The sequence below is a fragment of the Macaca nemestrina genome, chromosome 3, assembly GCF_043159975.1.
Source record: "Macaca nemestrina isolate mMacNem1 chromosome 3, mMacNem.hap1, whole genome shotgun sequence".
Taxonomy (NCBI): Eukaryota; Metazoa; Chordata; class Mammalia; order Primates; family Cercopithecidae; genus Macaca; species Macaca nemestrina.
In genome coordinates this window covers 143121266-143141930 of record NC_092127.1, presented here as the reverse complement: position 1 = coordinate 143141930, position 20665 = coordinate 143121266, and the positions used below count along the sequence as shown (strand labels likewise).

General features: G+C 38.6%; 1 protein-coding gene and 1 pseudogene across 6 annotated transcripts in view; one reads left to right on the top strand and one right to left on the bottom strand.

The window, feature by feature from the left end:
• CFAP299 (cilia and flagella associated protein 299) overlaps nucleotides 1–20665 on the bottom strand; it is a 667873-nt gene that overhangs the window by 599567 nt on the left and 47641 nt on the right. The gene's annotated exons all lie outside the window — the stretch shown is intronic.
• LOC105463312 (zinc finger protein 341 pseudogene) lies at nucleotides 15863–17998 on the top strand (annotated as a pseudogene).

Here is a 20665-nt window from a genome sequence, read left to right as displayed (position 1 = left end):
GGCATGTGTGGAGAAGAGGCCAGTATGCCCATGTCTGACTTACTCTGTGACTCCCAGTAATCTCATGCCCAAGTTAATTTCACATTCTGACTGTCAAAAGCACCTTAAATAAAACAAAAAGACAAATTAACAACTGGGAGAAACAACTTGAAATATAGGTAACAAAAAGTATAAATAAAATGTTCCTCCAAATAAAAAGGAAAAGCACAAATAACAGAGTTTTAAAAAGGGCAAAGGACATGAACAGGCTTTTCACAAAAGAGAAACACGAATGATCAATAATCCAAGAAATGACCAAATGACTGAAAAATCTTCAATCCAACATATTTAGTGATAAATAAGAGCACAATGAGAAAGTACTTTTAAAATAGTTGAATGGCAAAAATAAACCAAATTAGGACAAGTACTAGGATGTAGAGTCAAAAGATATTTTATTAATTGATGTTAGGAGGGGAAATTGGTTTAGCTACTTTGAAAGTAAGGTTAACTATTCATATAATACTCTACAACTGATATATTCCAGTGTACGGCACATGCCCAGTAGAAACTATTGTGTACGTGCATTAAGGAACATGTACATGGCAGTACCATTCACCGTGGAAAAACCTATAAGAAATCCAAATATCCATCAACAAGAAAATGTAAGACTCCATGGTAATACATTCAATAGAATGTTATACAGACAGCCAAACAAATAAACAATAGCAGCACACAATAATGTGAATGATCCTTAGTAATTAAATGTTACATGAAAAAGTAAGTCCCAAAGATTACATCTAGTACTATCATTTCTTTTTAAAGTCAAAACAACTAAAATTTAAAATATACTTTTAAGGAACACTTATAAATACAATAAATTTTATAAAAAGGAAAGTAAGAGGATAATGAACACAGAATTCACAATGTTGGTTAATTTGTGGAGGTAAAAATGGCCCCAGTTATTTTTAAAATGTGCTCAATTTTTCATGCACATTTCCCTGTATCTACACCTTTCGCAAGATAAATTTTCAAGTTATCTTAAAAAGAAGTGGAATCTATTTCTTCACCCTTTGCATCAGGGCTAGCCTTGTGACTTGCTTTGGTGAACAGACTCATACAGAAAGAATAGGGTTCCAGTTCTAATCCCAGGCCTTTCTCCATTAGATCCCTGCCTCTGCCAGAAGAACATCTCAGGCTAGCCAGCAAGAAGTTAGGAGGTCATATGGAGCAGATTTGAGTCATCCCAGCCAAAGCTATTCCAGAGCAGGCAGCCCCAGCCAACTCACAAACTGATCACAGACTGCGGAATAAGCCCAGCCAAGATCATCTGAGCCAGTTCTACGGCAGCAGGACTGAGCCCAGCCAACCCATACACTTGTGAGCTGAATAAACGGTGGTTGTTCTAAGGCACAGAGTTTTGGGGTAGGTTTTAATGCAGCATTTTCATGACAGTAGATAACTGATACGCCTTGGGTTGAAGTAGTCAGGGCTATACTCTGCTTGTTTTTATTATTCTGTGTTCTACTGGATTTTTTTTTCAACCTATACTTTCATTCATTGACATTGCTTGAAAATTTTTATTTATTTTGTTTTATTCCATCTCAGTGATAACAGCAGTTAATTTAACCTCATTGCCCTACTATTGCTCATATCTTAAGAATATTAACCTAGAGTAATATAAAATTTTGCTATTTTGGTTTAAAAAAACATGTAGATATGGTATTGCCCAGATTTTGGAAACATACAGAGCCCTGCCACTAACTGTTTGATTTTAGGTAAGTTGTTGCTTATCTTGTCTGTGCTTCATTACTATCACCTATGTGATGGAGATGAGCATACTTAACTTTCAAGGTTGTTGTGGGAGCCAAATAAGATGCTTATCCATAGCTTTGACACAATAGATAATCAACAAGTTGTATATTAATATTGTGAAAGGTTTCACTAGTATTGGACTTTGAAATTTTTTTTGACTTGATAGATGTAAATGATATCTAACATTAAGTTTGCACTAGGGGCCAGGCACGGTGGTTCATACCTGTAATCCCAGCACTTTGGGAGACTAAGTAAGGTGGGACAATCTCTTAAGCCCAGACGTTTGAGACCAGCCTGGGAAACAGAGTGAGAGCTCATCTTTACAAAAAGTAAACAAAATGATCTGGGTGTGGTGGCATGGGCCTATGATCCCAGCAACTTTGGTGGCTGAGGTGGGAGGATTCCTTAGGGCCCACAGTGAGCCATGATTATATCACTGTGCTCTAGCTTGGGTGACAGAGTGAGCCTTGCCTCAAAAAATAAAAATTAAACTTAAAAAAAGTTTGTCTTAGGAATGTATACAGTATGAATCTGACACCCACTAAGAAATGTAAAACTTCAACCAACACCACATAGGCTCTGTTGAACTAGGCCTTTGACATTCTGAAGCAAATGTATAAAGTCCATTACATACTCGTTTGACACTTTGGAAGCAAAATTTGTACAAGGTTTATTAAATAATCTGCCTGCTGACCATAACCTAATCAATATACTAACATTCTTATTTCTATCAAAAATCATTCCTCTTTGGTCTTGTGTGGGACATTAGGTTTTCTTGTTGTTCTGTTTTGGAGTTTTATTCAACCATGACATGATCTATCCTGAGGAGTAGGTACAGTAAAAATATAACCCATAATGCTATCATTTTCTATGCGTTAATAATAACACTGTGTGAGTTGATATCATTAATAACTACTGTCAGGGCTATATCTAATAACTATATCAGAAACAGCTAACTTTTCAGGAGCTGAAAAGGGACTCTAAAATGAAGAAAACTCATGTACTCTTCAGAAAATTACACAATCTATTTCATCTAGTGAGTTTTAGAATCAACTTGTTTTATATTCACATTCCTTGTATAAATTGTATGCTGGTTGGGATATTTGAAGCACTGCTACTAATTTAGATATTTGCAGAAGGATATGCTTAAATACTAATATAGTAATAATACCAAAAAATATATTAGTATATGTACTAATATAAAAACCATAAGAAGTACTCCATTCTAAATGTGCAAATATGCACTTAATGTGTTTTTGCTCTTTTCCTTTTTTAAAATTACAAAATGAGAGAACATAAGCATTATACATGCAAAATACATTCTGAGATAAAGTCAATTATACATTTAAGTGACCCTAAAAGTTATTAATGAATATTTAAAGATTTAATGGGAAATGTATCATTATTACCATTTCATAAAGAGAAAATCAAAAGCATACAACATTCCTGCAAATTATATTTAAAATATCAAGAGAAAACAAAGCATTTAGTCATGATCTAGCACCACACAGTATTAGAGTTTTGTAATCCACATCTGGAGTCTTCTTAGGCTCATCTAAACACTGATTCTTGACACTACTACAGGTAAGACACGGCATCAGTCTACTTAGAAGAACAGAAGGCACACTGCTAACAGGCTAGTGTCTGGTATTTTTTCCTGCAGAAGTTCTTGCAGCTCAGGTGCAAAGAAATGAGATCCATATTGGGCAGGTATATAAACTGGCCATGTTCAAAGCCTCATGTCCCACAATTGTCCATACCTCCTACAACAACTCTAGTATAATTTCCAGGTTCTACTAAAAGACATTTGTTTGACAATATATTTCAGTATGTAACTGCTACTCCTCACACCCATCAGAATGGTTACTATTAAAATATCAGAAAATAAGAAGCATTGACTTGGATGCAGAGAAACTGGAACACTTGTGCGCTGTTGGTGGAAATGTCAAATGGTGCAGCTACTATGAAAAAAGTATGATGGTTCCTTAAAAAAACTAAAACTAAAAATACTATGATACAGCAATCCCACTAACAGGCATATATCCAAAAGACTGAAAGCATGCTCTCAAAGAAATATTTGTACATCTATGTCCATAGTAGCATCATTCACAAAGACCAAAAGATAGAAGCAACCCAAGTGTCTATTAATAAATGAATGGATAAACAAAATGTAGTACATACATACAATGGAATATTATTCAGCCTCAAAAATGAAGGAAATTTTGGAAGATGCTACAACATGGACAATCCTTGAGGACATTAAGTAAAATAAGCCAGTCACAAAACAAGGCAATATTGTGTGATTCCACTTAGATGAGGTACCTAGAGTAGTCAGATTCATAGAAACAGAAAGTAGAATAAGGTTGCCAGGAACTGGAGAATAAGCAAATGAAGAGTTGTTGTCGGAACAACAACTTCTATGAGAGTATGAAGTTTTAGCTTTACAAGGTGAAAAGCTCCAGAGATAGGGCACACAACAAGGTAAATATAATGAACACCACTGGACTCTGCACTAAAAACGGTTAAGATGGTAAATTTAATGTTACATGTGTACTTTATCACAAATAAAAAATAGAAATTATATTGTGTGTGTATATATGTATATATAATATTATATACTTATATTGCTACAGTTGCTATATCACAATTGACCCAGCAATTTCACTTAGGAGCAATTTTCCTTATCACATAATTATACAATTGAAATAGGCTTTTAAAAGACATATGTAGGTGTAGGTTTTTGTAATGTAATTTTTTAAATCATGTATGTTCAAACTGCATAATTTAAATCATTTACTTCTTAGGCTAGGCCATGGGTATCATACACAGGACCCCATTGTCAATTCTGGCTAAACATTAGTGTTGCAAAATAAATGACAAATAATCTTCCTGCTACCTTGTTCATATTACAAACAAAAACTGGCACTCTCAAGTCTTAAATCAAAAAGTGATTTATCTACTAGTAGTTGAAAACCTAATATTTAACAGGTGCTATGACTGATTCTGATAAGACAGAGGTGAGCAAAGAGAAAAGATATTTGCTCGTATGGAGCTTAAACACAGTTAAGGAGAAAAACATTGCATATATTAATCAATCATTGCAAACAAAAATATATTAAGTAATGAGACCTCAGAGAAAAATAAAATAGAGCAATGTTGTAGTATGTGACTGGGTGACTGGTTTAGATGAACAGTTGGGAGAACTGATTGAAAGGTGACATATGAACTAAGATCAGAATGACAAGAAGGAGCCAGCCATACACTGATGGAACAGACAGAAGAGCTTTTCAAGCAGAAAGAACAGCAAATACAAAGAGCCTGTGTTAGGAACAGTCTTCATGTTCACAGAGGAATTGAAATCAGAGCTAATAGTTTGTATTGGAAAAAAGGATGAACAAGATTCAAAACAGCAGAATCATTTTAAACTTAGGGATAACAGTCAGAATCCACAAATAAGTTATTTCCTATACTGTAGCTTCTTTGCTTTAAGATTATTTACTGAGCAACTATTTCTATTAAAAGGAAATGTTTTTCAGCACTTATATAAACAGATTTATTTATTGTTGTGAGCTTCTCCCAGGCTACTTAGAGTTAAAACACTTTGAAATCACAGAGAAAAATTTTAAGTTGGAGTTCCAGTTTTTTCTTAGGCTGAGAAAGTTTGTTATCACTGTCCAAATCCAAGGGCAAAAACGTTTTTGCTAACGTTGCAAATTCACTACTTAGAGAGAAAAGCTACCCAAACACACCTGCACCTTTTCAAAACTGATTTAATATTGTGTTAAATAAACATATTAAGGACCTGGATGTTTAGTCACCAAAAGCTCCATTGCCTGATCTCCTATTTAGAGTGAATTGAACAGGCTACTTAAATTCTGATAAAGACAAACCTGCATTTCATAACATCCTTTTCAAACCCAATATTGTCAGGTGGCACTCAGTGCTTATAATTTTACCTTAATATTGTTTGGTCATATGAATTCTATGACTGAGAATACATGGAATAATGTCTAAGCAAGAGGCTACAATCTGAAGATAGATTATACATCGCCCAATTTTGTTATATGAAACAAGAGAATATTGTTAGAAATCCAGAGCAGTTTGCTCTGATGTTGGAAAGCTAGAGTCTTCATCCTGCTTCTGCCTTTTATTGGTTGTACAAACTTGCATATAAACTCTGTGCACTCATGTATTAGTTTGTTTTCATGCTGCTGATAAAGACATACCCAAGACTGGGAAGAAAAGGAGGTTTAATTGGATTTACACTTTCACATGGCTTGGGAGGCCTCAGAATCATGGTGGGAGATGAAAGGCATTTCTTACATAGTGGTGGCAAGAGAAAATGAGAGACGCAAAAGCAGAAATCCCTGATAAACCCATCAGATCTCATGATACTTACTCACTATCATGAGAATAGCAAGGGAAAGACCAGCCTCCATGATTGAATTACCTCCCCATTAGGTTCTTCCCACAACACATGGGAATTCTGCGAGATGCAATTCAAGTTGAGATTCAGGTGGGGACACAGCCGAACCATATCATTCCACCCCTGCCTCCTCCAAATCTCATGTCCTCACATTTCAAAAAAAAAAAAACCATGCCTTCCTAACAGTCCCCCAAAGTCTTAACTCAGTTCAGCATCAATCCAAAAGTCTACAGCCTAAAGTCTCATCTGAGACAAGGCAAGTCCTTTCTGCCTATGAGTCTGTAAAATCAAAAGCAAGCTAGTTACTTCCTAGATACAGTGGGGGTACAGGTATCGGGTAAACATTGCCATTCCAAATGGGATAAATTCGCCAAAACAAAGGGGTTACAGGGCCCATGCAAATCCAAAATCCAGCGGGGCAGTCAAATTTTAAAGGTCCAAAATGATCTCTTTTGACTCCAACTCTCACATCCAGGTCACAATGATTCAAGATGTGGGTTTTCATGGTCTTGGCCGTTCTGCCCTTGTGGCTTTGCAGGGTACAGCCTCCTTCCTGACTGTTTTCATGAGCTGTCATTGAGTGTCTATTGCTTTTTCAGGTACACAGTGCAAGCTATCTGCAGATCTACCATTCTGGGATCTGGAGATGGTGGCCCTCTTTTCACAGCTCCACTAGGCAGTGACCCAGTAGGGACTCTGTGTGGGGGCTCTGATCCCACATTTCCTTTCCACACTGCCCTAGCAGAGGTTCTCCATGAAGGCCCTGCCCCTGCAGCAAACTTTTGCCTGGGCATTCAGGCATTTTCATACATCTTCTGAAATCCAGGCAGAGGTCCCCAAACCTCAGTTCTTGACTTCTGTGTACCCACAGGCTCAACACCATGTGCAAGCTGCCAAGACTTGGGGCTTCCACCCTCTGAAGCCACAGTCCAAGCTGTACATTGTCCCCTTTCAGCTATGGCTGGAGCAGCTGCGGCACAGGATACCAAGAACACTGGGCCCAGCCCACTAAACCATTTTTACCTCCTGGACCTCTGGGCCTGTTATGGGAGAGGCTGCTGTGAGGGTCTCTGGCATGGACTGGAGACATTTTCCCCATGGTGTTGGGAATTAACATTAGGCTCCTTGCCACTTATGCAAATTTCTGCAGGCAGCTTGAATTTCTCCCCAGAAAATGGGGTTTTCTTTTCTTTTTTTTTTTTTTTTTTTTTTGAGACGGAGTCTCACTCTGTCACCCAGGCTGGAGTACAGTGGCCGGATCTCAGCTCACTGCAAGCTCTGTCTCCCAGGTTTATGCCATTCTCCTGCCTCAGCCTCCCGAGTAGCTGGGACTACAGGCGCCCGCCACCTCGCCCGGCTAGTTTTTTTGTATTTTGTAGTAGAGACAGGGTTTCACCGTGTTAGCCAGGATGGTCTTGATCTCCTGACCTCGTGATCCGCCCGTCTCGGCCTCCCAAAGTGCTGGGATTACAGGCTTAAGCCACCGCGCCCAGCCGGGGTTTTCTTTTCCATTGCATAGTCAGGCTACAAATGTTCCAAACTTCTCTGCTCTGCTTCCTTTATAAAACTGAATGCCTTTTATAGTACCCAAGTCACCTCTTGAATGCTTTGATGTTTAGAAATTTCTTCCACGAGATACCCTAAATCATCTCTCTCAAGTTCAAAGTTCCACAAATCTCTAGGGCAGAGGCAAAATGCCACCAGCCTCTTTGCTAAAACATAACAAGAGTCACTTTACTCCAGTTCTCAACAAGTTGCTCATCTCTGTCTAAGACTATCTCAGCCTGGACCTTATTGTCTATATCACTGTCAGCATTTGGGGCAAAGCCATTCAACAAGTCTCTAGGAAGTTCCAAACTTTTCCACATTTTCCTGACTTTTTCTGAGCCCTCCAAACTGTTCCAACCTCTGCCTGTTACCCAGTTCAAAAGTCAGTTCTATATTTTCAGGTATCTTTTCAGCAATGGCCAACTTGACTGGTACCAATTTACTGTATTAGTTTATTTTCATGCTGTTGATAAAGACATACCTGGGACTGGGAAGAAAAAAGAGGTTTAATTGGACTGACAGTTCCATTGGGGAGGCCTCAGAATCATGGTGGGAGGTGAAAGGCACTTCATACATGGTGGCAGCAAGAGAAAATGAGGAAGAAGCAAAAACAGAAACCCCTGATAAACACATCAGATCTCATGACATTTATTCACTATCACAAGAATAACAAGGAAAAACAAGCCCCCATGATTCAACTGCCTCCCTTGGGTTCCTCCCACAACAGTGGGAATTCTGGGAGATACAATTCAAGCTGAGATTTGGGTGGGGACACAACCAAGCCATATCAACTCAGTTTCCCCATTTCTGAAATGGAGAAAATTTCATGTCTATCAAGATGGTTGTAAGCATTAAACAAGATAAAACATGTAAACTCCTCCCCAGTGACTGACACACATCAGCAAATGATAGTTAAAATACTACTACTATTATATCATATACAAAATACACTCAGTCAACTATCAAACTATTCACTTCCATGAAACTTTATATATCTAGTTGCATCTATATCAACATATAGATGTAAAGAGACAGACAATATATAAAGTAAGTAAAACACACATTTAAAAAGTCATAACATTGCAAGTTGGCAAAAATCCAACAAATAGAGGAATTAAATTTTAATTTTAAAAGTCTACTATTTCTATAATGTTAATTACTTTTGAGAAGGTAATATATATTCTTTTAACCTCTTACACCAAAAAATGCCTCTGGTTTAGAACGTGTAAGTTATGCCAAATCAAGAAATAAGTCCACATCTGAAAACTGTCTCAACATTTAAATTTTAAAAAGAAATCAAACTATGTAGCTCACTTATAATCACCTTGATTAGAATAAATCTACTACCAGGTTAATGTACACTAAAAAGAATTCATTGCATATTCCCCATCCTTAATAGTAATAACAATGCTAATAAAATGCACTGTACAAATGTTTAGAACTCAATAACTGAATATTATAAATATAAAATGTACATATTACACATATTATCTCAGTGATTGTTTATAAAAATATGATTGAGGCAAACATGGGTGTTTGCTCTTACGGTGTACTGAGCCGGCTCATTAAAAAAAGGGAACAAATTCTGTTTATGCATCTCCTGACATTTCTTCCTATTATTTATTGAGTGCTGGAAATGAACATCTCTAACTCTAAAAAGGGTAAAGGATCACTGTAGTGGATTTTTATCACCCTTCCCTTAGACAAAATACACGGTTATATTTTAAATAATTTTCCAATTAAACAGAAATAAAAACAAACACAAAAAATAATTTATCAACTAAGCAAATTAATTGAGAATGCTGACAAACTTGGCAGTGATACATAGTGCAATGGAAGACATCTATTGCTCTGTTTACTTATTTTCTCTCAGTAGTGGCTCTAAATATATTAAAAGGCAGAGAAGAGTAAAAGAAAGGAGAGAAAGACATTCTGTGTGTGTTTGTGTGTGTGTGCAGAAAATAAACCATTTTTTAGGTTTTCTAGGCCTAGTCAATTATTTTCTGTTAAATTATAATTAATGCAGTCACCAGTAACTGAAGGATAATTACATTGTGAAGAACGTTTACTACTATACTTGTAAATGATTGATTCAATGAATTTACTAAAAATAAGCAGTTTCATGGGCTTGAATTTAGTTTTAATACTTCAGTCCAAATTGTTAAAAATAGCAAGAAGCTAACTGCCAGAGGTTTATTTACATCATACCATTTTTAAATCAGATATTTCATCTAATAACTTGTAATAATCAAGTTAGGACTCATTAAACACAATCTTTATGCTTCTTCCTTAAACTTTGATCTTTAGACAATGTTTTAAAATACTTTTATAATAAAAACTCTCAACAAGTTTGGTATAGAAGAAATGTACCTCAAATACAGCTGCATCACATCCAATGGTGAAAAGCTTTCCTTTAATATCAGGAATAAGAAAAGGATGACCACTCTTGCCACTTCTATTCAATATACTTCTGGAAGCTTTAGTCACAGCAATTAGGCAAGAACAAGTAATAACAAAAATTTAAAAAGACATTCAATCAGAAAATAAAAAGTAGAGCTGTCTCTCCTTGCAGGTAACATTTTCTTAAAAACTCTACCAAAAAATATTAGAACTAATAAATTTAGTACATTTTCAGGATACCAAATTCACATAGAAAAATCAATTATGTTTGTACACTCTAAAAACAAACTATCCAAAAAAAAGAAATTAAGGAAATGATCCCATTTACAATAGCATGAAAATAAAATACACAGAAATAACCAATGAGATAAAATATTAGTATCTATATATTAAAAACTATACAACTGATGAAAACATTTGAGAACACAAATAAAAAGATATCACATGTTTATGAATTGGAAGAATTAATATTGTCAAAAATATGCATATTTTCCAACTTGATCCACAAATCCAATACAATCTTTCTCAAAATTCCAATGGAATTTTCACAGAAACAGAAAAAAAAAAAATCAAAAACATCGCAAAGTTTGTATGGTATCACAAAAGACCCCAAATAGCCAAAGGAATCTTGAGCAAAAAGAACAAAGCTGGAGGTATCACATCACCTGATTTCAAAATATGCTACAAAACAATAGCCATCAAAATATCATGATACCAGCATAAAAACAGACATATAAACCAATGAACCAGAACAGAAAGCCCAGAAATAAATGCACGTATTTATGGTCAATTGATCCTTGCAGAAAGTGCCAAGAACACACATTGGGGAAAAGACATTCTCTTCAAAAAATGTTGTTTGGAAAACTGATTCTCTGAGTGTGGAAGAATGAAATTAGACCCTTATATCACCCTATATATGTAAAAACCAACTCAAAATAGATTAATAACTTATACATAACAAACTGAAACTGCAAAAATACTAGAGAAAAACAGGTAAAAAGCTTCTTGATATTGGAGGAAGCAATAAATTCTTAGACATGTCCCCAAAAGCACAGACAACAAAAACAAAAATAGACAAATGGGACTGCATCAAATTTTTTTTAAAAAAAAACACTCTGTACAGCCAAGGAACAACCTACAGAATGAGAGAAAAAATATACAAACCATACATCTGAAAAAGAGTTAAGATCCAAAATGTATAAGGAATTCACTCAATCACAAGGAAACAAATAACCCTATTAGAAAATAGTCAAAGGATCTGAATGGATATTTTTCAAAAGAAGACATGTGTATTAGTCCCTTCTCACACTGCTATAAAGAAGTACCAGAGACTGGGTAATATATAAAGGGCAGAGGTTTCATTGACTCATAATTCCACATGCTTGGGGAGGCCTCAGGAAACTTACAATCATGCAGGAAGGTGAAGAAGAAGCAAGAACCTTCTTCACAAGACAACAGGAAAGAGAGCGTGTCAAGGAGGAACTATCAAATATTTATGAAACCATCAGATCTCATGAGAACTCACTCACTATCAGGAGAACAGAATGGAGGAAGCCACCCCCATGATCCAGTCACCTTCCACCAAGTCTCTCTCTCGACACGTGAGGATTATGGGGATTACAATTTGAGATGAGATTTGGGTGGGGACACAGAGCCAAACCATATCAACATATAAATGGTCAAGAGGTATAGTCATGCGTTACTTAATAACAGGAATACATTCTGAGAAATGTCTTTAGGTGATTTTGTAGTTGTTTGAACATCATAGAGTGTACTTACACAAACCCAGATAGTATAGCCCACCACACACTTAAACTATATGGTATAGTCTATTGCCCCTAGGCTAAAAACATGTACAGCATGTTACTGTACTGAATACTGCAGACAATTGAACACAATAATAAGTATTTGTGTTTCTAAACATATAAAAGGTACTGTAAAAATGTATAAAAAATGAAAAATGATATACATATATAGGGTACTTATCATGAATGGTGGTTGCAGGACTGGAAGTTGCTTTCAGTGCGTCAGTGAGTCAGTGGTGAGTGAATGTGAAGGCCTAAGGCGTTACTGTACTGTATACTTTATCAACACGGCACTAGGCTACACTAAAGTTATACAAAATTGTTATTCTTTCTTAAATAATAAATTAACCTTAGTTTACTGTAGCTTTTTACTTTATAAACTTCTAAAATTTTTTGCTTTTTTGTCTCTTTTGTAATACATTTAGCTTAAAACAGAGAAACACTGTACAATTGCATAAAATATTTTCCTTTTTAATATTCTGATTCTATAAGCATTTTTTTATTTTTAAAATTTGTATTTTCTTTTTTGCTTTTAAAACATTTTTGTTAAAAAACTAAGACATAAACACACGCATTAGCGTAAGCCTACACAGGGTCAGGATCATCAATACCACTGTCTTCCCTCTCCATGTCTTATCCCACTGGAACGTCTTCAGGGGTAGTAACAGCCATAGAGCTGTCATCTCCTATGATAACAATGCCTTCTTCTGGAATATTTCCTGAAGGACCTGCCTGAGGCTGTTTTACAGTTAATTTTTTTTTTAATAAGTAGAAGGAGTGCACTCTAAAATAATGATAAATAGTGTAGTAAATATATAAACCAGTAAAATAATCATTTGTTAATATTATCAAGTAGTATGTACTATACACAATTATATATGCTACACTTTTTTTCATTTTTGAGATAGGGTCTGTATTAGTCCATTCTCACACTGCTAATAAAGACATACCCAAGACTGGATAATTTAGAAAAGGAAGAAGTTTAATGGACTCATAGTTCAGCATGGCTGGGAAGGCCTCAGGTAACTTACAATCATGGCAAAAGGGGAAGCAAACACGTCCTTCTTCACATGACGGCAGCAAGGAGAAGTGTCAAGTGAAGGCAGGGAAAAGCCCCTTAATACAGCCATCAAATCTTGTGAGAACTCACTCACTATCACAAGGACAGCATGGAGGAACCACTCCCTTGATCTAATCACCTTCCCCAAGATCCCACCCCAACACACGGGGATTACAATTCAAATTACAATTCAAATTGAGGTTTGGGTGCGGACACAGCCGAACTGTATTATTCTGCCCCTGGCCCCTCCCAAATCTCATGTCCTCACATTTCAAAACACAATCATGCCCTTCCAACAGTCCCCCAAAGTCTTAACTCACTCTAGCATTAACCCAAAAGTCCAAGCCCAAAGTCTTATCTGAGACAAGGCAAGTCCCTTCCACCTATGAGCCTGCCTGTAAAATCAATAGCAAGTTAGTTACTTCTTAGATACAAGGCAGGTAAAGGCATTGAGTAAACACACCCATTCCAAATGGAAGAAATTGGCCAAAATGAAAGGGCGACAGGCCAAAGAAAGGCCTATAAGGTCGAAAAGGGCTAAGTCAAATCCAATAAGGAAGTCATATTTTAAAGTTCCAAAATGACCTCCTTTGACTCCATGTCTCAAATCCAGGTCACAAAGTCCAAAATGATCTCCTTTGACTCCATGTCACACTGATGCAACAGGTGTGCTCCCATGGCCTTGGGTAGCTCCACTCCTGTGACTTTTTGGGGTACACACCCTCTCCCAGCTTTCTACACTGACTGGCATTGAGTGTCTGTCTGTGGCATTCCCACCATGCCTGGCCAATTTTGTAATTTTTGTAGAGATGGGGGACTCACTATATTGCCCAGGCTGGTCTCAAATTCCTGGGATCAAGCAATACTCCCATCTTAACCTACCAAAGTGCTAGGATTAAAAGCATGAGCCACCACACCCAGCATCTGTGACATAATTTTATATGACTGGCAGCACAGTAGTTTGTTTATACCAGCATCACTACAAACATGAGTAATGCACTGCATTATGACATCACTAGGAAATAAGAATTTTTCAGGTTCATTATAGTCATATGGGACCACCTTGCTTCAGTCTGTCATTGACCAAAATGTTGTTACACAGTGTATGATTGTCATGAAAAAGTGCTCGACATCACTAGTCATCAGGGAAAGCAAATCAGAACCACAGTGAGATAACACTTCACACCTGTTAGAATGACTATTATCAAAAAGACAAAAGATAACAAGCTTTGGCAAGTATGTGGAGAAAAGGGAATCCTTGCATACTATTGGTAGGAATACAACTTGGTATAGTCATTATGCAAAACATATATAATGATATATATATATATTAGAGAGGGAGAGAGAGAGAGAGAGAGAGGAGGGAATTACTCAGCCTTTAAAATGAAGAAAATCCTATGATCTGCAACATCACTATGAACCTGGAGGACATTATGTCAAGAGAAATAAGCCAGGCACAGAAAGACAAATACTGTGTGATCTCACTTATATGTGGAATATAAAAAGTAAAACTCATAAAAGCAGAGAACAGATGGTTGCCAGGGGGTTGGGGGGTAGGGGAAATTGGGAGATGTCAGTCAAAGGGTATACAGTTTCAGTAATCTAGAATGAGTAAGTTCTGGAGATACAATGTATGGAATAGCAACTAGAGTTAATAACACCGTATTGCATACTTGAAATTTGCTAAGACCTTAAATATTCTCGTCACAAAATAAAGGTATTGTGATGGAAATGTTAACAAGCTTGATTATAATAATCATCTCCTAATGTATATGTATTTCAAAACATCACATTGCATACCATAAATATGTATAATTGTTGTCAATTATACCTCAATAAATCTATGTTAATAAATCTGGATAAATCACTCTGGTTGTCAATTATTAAACTGTAAACCACCACGGGCTCTGGAGACACTATGCTTCAATTTCAATTCCAGCTCTACTACATGTTAATTGAAAGACTTTAGGCACTTTCTTAACCTTCTGTGCCTCAATTTCAACATCCATGAAATGTGTTTAAAGAATTAAATAAGTAAATGCTTATAAAAGGATTTTAGTACTGCCTGAATATTTGAATGTGCTCAATAAGGTTAGTTATTTTTATTATCAGTTAAGCAATAAAGGCACAAAGTAACACCTCTAATGAACTCAGCCAATGTGGTATCAGAATATGAGTCATTCAGTTATTTTGTTTTCTCGGTGACAGAATCAAGCCTTTGTCCTCAAATAAACATTTCAGCTAAAGAGTTATCACTCTACTTATCCCTGTTGCCCTGATGCAACTAAAACAAAATATATTCAATTTGTTATTCACTCCTCAAATGCCATTCAATTTCTGCTCTGGTCTTTGGTCACTCTAAGCACAGGTCTCTTGCTTGGACTACAATGTTCAACAGCTGGGAATTGCCTTAATTTTTAGTTTCCCAGGTGTAGGATCAGAACTATGATAATGGAGTGTGTTTTAATAAATCCTTAGACTCTTAAAATGGGACTTATGAAAGACTAACTCAAACCCGGAGATGGAATAAGTTGGGTTGTAGGGTGATCAGAAAGTGAAGCTCTAAAGAGAAAAAATTGAATGATTAACAGATAATACTGGGTAGAAAATCCAAAAGACAATCCAGATAAATTATTATCTAACACAAGCCAGCAGTGAATAATAAAGATAATAAATGATCCAGTTGAGCTTATCCCAGGCATAAAAGGAGGATTTCATGTTAGAAATTTCTTAAATGTCTTTCAACATTTGATAAAGAAGAAATGGTAAGATCATCTGTCTTATTAAAGAGCATATAAAAAGAAACTTTCCATGTTAAACACACACAAATACATGTTTGTCATTTCAACCTTCACATCCCTGGACCAGCCTATGCCCTAGGGCCCCCGACCTGTGTAGAGCAGCCTGAACATACATTCTGTGCCCAGCTACCTCACCCAGCCTCCACCCCCTCCTCTGCCTCCTCCACCACTGCCCCCACCGCCACCACCTCAGCCCTGGATACCTCCACCCCAGGGCCTGGGCCCCCCTGCACATCCCAATCCTGGTAGGAATGGTGCAGTGAAGGTGTACAGTGCTACTGCACCTGTAGCTGGGAGTGGAACGGTGGAGATCCAGGTGCTGGGGATGCAGACCTACCCACTCCTGGAGGTGCCAAACCAGTGTGTGGAGGCTCCAGTATATCCCACCCCTGCAGCGTACAGCCCTGGCAAACAGGGATTCAAACCCAAAGGACCAAACCCTGCCGCCCCATGACCAGCACCACCGGGGGCACTGTGGTCACCTTTGACTCTCCACCAATACTGAAGACCCCATGGGCTAAAGGTGCCAGGGGACTCCCGGAAGCTGCAGGGAAGCCAAAGTCTCAGAAACTCAAGTGCCCATACTGTGACAAGTCATTCATCAAAAACTTCGACCTGTAGCAGCACATCTGAAGCCACACCCATGAGACGCCCTTCCAATGAATTGCATGTGGCCCTGCCTTTGCCCAGAAGTCTAATGTTAGGAAACACAGGCAGACCCACAAGGTATGGCCTCCAGGACACAGTGGCGTCACCATGTCTGGAAACTCTGTGACCCTACAGGTCTTGGCCCTGAACCTCAGTAGGCAGGAGGATGAGGAAAATACAGGGTTGGGCCAGCCCCTGCAGAGCGCACCACAGCCCCAGGCCTTGCCCACAGCCGGCAAGGACCAGGGGGCCAAGCCGGAACCCAAGCATGTAGTCCTCACCTACAGCTCCTACTTGTGCCAGTTCTGCCCCAGCAAGTTCAGCACCTATTTCCAGCTCAAGTCTCACATGACCCAGCATAGGAACAAGCAGGTGTACAAGTATGTGGTCAAAAGCTGTTTCCCAAAGTTCAACACATTTCTGGAGCACATCAAGAGCCACCAGGAGGAGCTGAGTTACCCCTGCCACCTCTGCGGCAAGGACTTCCCCTCGTTGTACCACCTGGGCGTGCACCAGTACTCCCACAGCCTCCTGCCACAGCACAGCCCCAAGAGGGACAGCGCCATTGACAAGTGTGTCAAATGTATCATCAAATACCCACCACAGAGGCCCTGGAGCATCACCTGCAGACCGCCACCCACAACTTCCCCTGCCTACACTGCGAGAAGGTGTTTCCTTGTGAACGCTACCTGCGGCGTCATCTGCTCACCCACAGCAGCGGGGGCAGGTTCAAGTGCCAGGTGTGGAAGAAGTCCTCCCGGCAGGAGCATTACCTCAGACTACACTCACATCCACTCAGGCGAGAAGCCCTACAAATGCTCAGTGTGCGAGTCTGCATTCAACTGCAAGGACAAACTGAAGAGACACATGTTGATCGACCAGCCTTTCAAGAAATGCAAATACCCTTTATCGACGCACACAGGCTGCGGTAAGGAGTTCAACCGGCCGGACTAGCTGAAGGCCCACATCCTCTCCCACTCCGGCATGAAGCTCCACAAATGTGCCCTGTGCAGCAAGTCCTTCAGCCGCTGTGCCCACCTCTCCGAGCACCAGCGCGCCCACACGGGCAACTACAAGTTCCGCTGGGCTGGCTGCGCCAAGGACTTTTTGCTCCATAAATACCTCAAAAATCGCCGCTGTCGTCTCAGCCACCAAAAGGACAAAGACCTGCAAACCCGGCGCCCCACCCGCCCCCCAGAGAAGGGCAGCCCCGCGCAGTGGCGGCAGTGGTGGGCGCAAGGTGGTGACCCCCTTGCCTGACCCGCTGGGGCTGGAGGAGCTGAAGGACGCAAGGGCTGGCCTGGTGCCCGAGGCGGTCCCAGGCAAGCCGCCCTTTGCAGAGCCGGACGCAGTGCTGTCCATTGTCGTGGGTGGTGTGGTGGGTGCGGAACCTGAGCTGGTGGTACCTGGTCACGCTCAGGGGCTGGGCTCCAACCTGGCTCTGGCGGAGCTGCAGGCCGGGACCAAGGGCCCATGTGCCATACTCGCTGTGCCCGTCTATATCCAGGCCTCAGAGTGACGGACCTGGGGTGTCCATTTCCGGGGCAGGCCTGATGCTCATGTTTGGATCCAGGTTCCCTGGGGGCAGACTGGAGATCCTTCCCGGTGGAAGCGAGCCATCGAGTCACTGACAGAAATCCTTCTGAATGTCATTCATAAACCTTGGCCCATGGCCGCCTTCCTGTGTCCCCTCTCCTGCTGGAAAGCCCTGCAACATTCTGGGGTCAGGGGGCAGGGCCGCCCACAGTTCCTGGGCAGAGCCATGGCAACAGAGAAATGGCTGAAGCCTCAGCAGCCCAGCATCCTGCTGGTCTAGGCTGGTAGTTGGGCCCCCTGGAAGAGAAGACAGGGCAGTCCTGCCCACTCTGCCTCCAGGCTGCCCCTGGGTGGGCTCCAGTCAGCTGCTCTTCAGGAGGCCTGCCATAAACTCTTTGGAGTTTATCTGTTGAACCTTTTCAGACAGTTCTCCACAGCGTCCTCCAACAGCTCTGTGTTGTAGGCTTTTAGGAGGCACTCAAGTGTCACAGCTAGCTATGAGACAGATCTGGCTTCAAATCCAAGAGTTGTCAAGCATTTGCTGTGTGACTTTGGGCAAGTCACTTCACCTCTCTGAGCCCCGTGTTCCTTATCTGTACCATGGGGCTTACAATACTACTACCTCATAGGGTTGTCCTGGGATCCAGTTTGATGAAATATGCCAGGGGCTTACTCAATAAATGTTGTCGAAAGAGAGAGAGAGAGAGAGAGAAAGAAAGAATATGTGTAATTCATATTTCTGTATAAATGTAATCACAATTTTTTTCTAGAAAAGCACATGTTTAAATAAATGTATGAAAACAATAAAACAAAAGAAAATAAATATTCTGGAGTAGTTGTATGTGGATAAAAAGAAATGTAATTGGAAATGGAGATGAAAATGGTTGCCAGAGATTGGAGAGGGATGGGGAATGAGATATTGGTCAAGGATACAAAGTTTCAGTCACACAGAAGGAATAAGTTCTCAAGATGTATGGCACAGCATGGTGGCTTCATTAATAATGAAGTGTAGTATACTCAAAAATTGCTGAAAGAGTGTATATTAATTGTTCTCATCATAAACAATAATAGGGATGTGAGATGATGGGTATGTAATAGCTTAAGTTAATCATTCCACAATGTATACGTATATCAAAACATCACTTTTTATACCCTAAATATATATAATTTTTCAAATGAATGTAAGCAAATTAAACACATACAAATATATATATAATTTTTCATGTGTTGATTTAAATAAATAAATAAATGGGGGATAAAGAGGGAAAACATTTTAAAATAAAATTTAATTTAAAAAGAACCCAGCAGGGACTCAGGGTAATAATGCTATAGAATGAGGAGCACATTTACTCAACTCTATGTTCCTAAGGTGCTTAAACTAAAAAGGGAGTGGGAACGGGGAGTTGATATCAACTTTGCTTCCTGAAACAAATACAATGAATCCTTCAAAATTCTTGGTTCATGTACTAATTTTTCAGACAATTTCCTTCCTCCCTTCAATTTACCTCTCCTAAGTCATGCATGAAACTCTTTATCCTATTTGATCATTAGATAGGTGTTTTTCCTCTCATTCTCTGAAATAGATACTACAGCAATTCTATTTCTTTCTAGCTTACCCCAGCTCCCAGGAGATCACAAGTAGTTAACAATGTAGACAAAATAAGTTCTTTACGTTAACGACATAACTTGACAGTTTCATTCAAAAATTACAAGTGAAACATTACTAACTTAAAGCCAGACTCTTCATAAACTCAAGATTGGCTTCCTAATAGCAACGTTATTCAAAATATTTGTGAGTAATATAGAAACTACTAAATAATTTTGTTTTTAATTCTCAGCATAGTCCTCACCAGAAAAAATAAAAATATATGTCCCTATGCCTACCAATCATATTTTACATTATATGAGTTAAAAGTTCTGATCCTCTGGTTAGTAGAAAATATGAGCAATTAGGTAGTAGAACAGATTCACATCTTTGATGTATTTGTGTGCGTTTGTAGGGACAGCAGGAGATTGTAAGGAATGGCTAAAGGAAGATGTAAAAAATGAAAAGAATCCTGGGAGGAAGAATGAGTCTTATCTAAGTAAAACATTTTGAATGAAAGTAAAAGCCAAGCAGATTCAATGGTGTCTTAAGCCTTGTAACTAACTATATTATAGAAACCTTGCTAAAATCTTCTACCATGTTATATTGAATGTCTCATCAGAGCCCAATCAAGTGGACGTCGAAAACAGCACAAAACAATATTAATTCTTGAAAATCAGTGTCTTCTGAAATTCTGATGAGGGAAAGATAACAACAACAACAAGAAAAGTAAAACAGATAAAACCATTTGAATGAACAAAAGCACAAAGAGCAGTGTCTCTGATGGCTAATGTCAACTTGAGACAATTGTTTAATATAGTTGCTTAACAAATAATAATGAAAGATACATTTTGATAAATAAAATTAGAAAATTTGATAGGGTCTTTAAGTGGAAAGCTGCTTTTTTCTTAAACAGCAAGGAAGGTAATCCAAGACTATTGTGATAACATCAAGACTATCACAATCAAACATTACAAAATTTATTATTGATCCTACAGGTCAAAACAGAGTTGCTCTTTTTCTGTAAAACTTGGTATTTTATTATCTATTAAAATGCTGATGGAA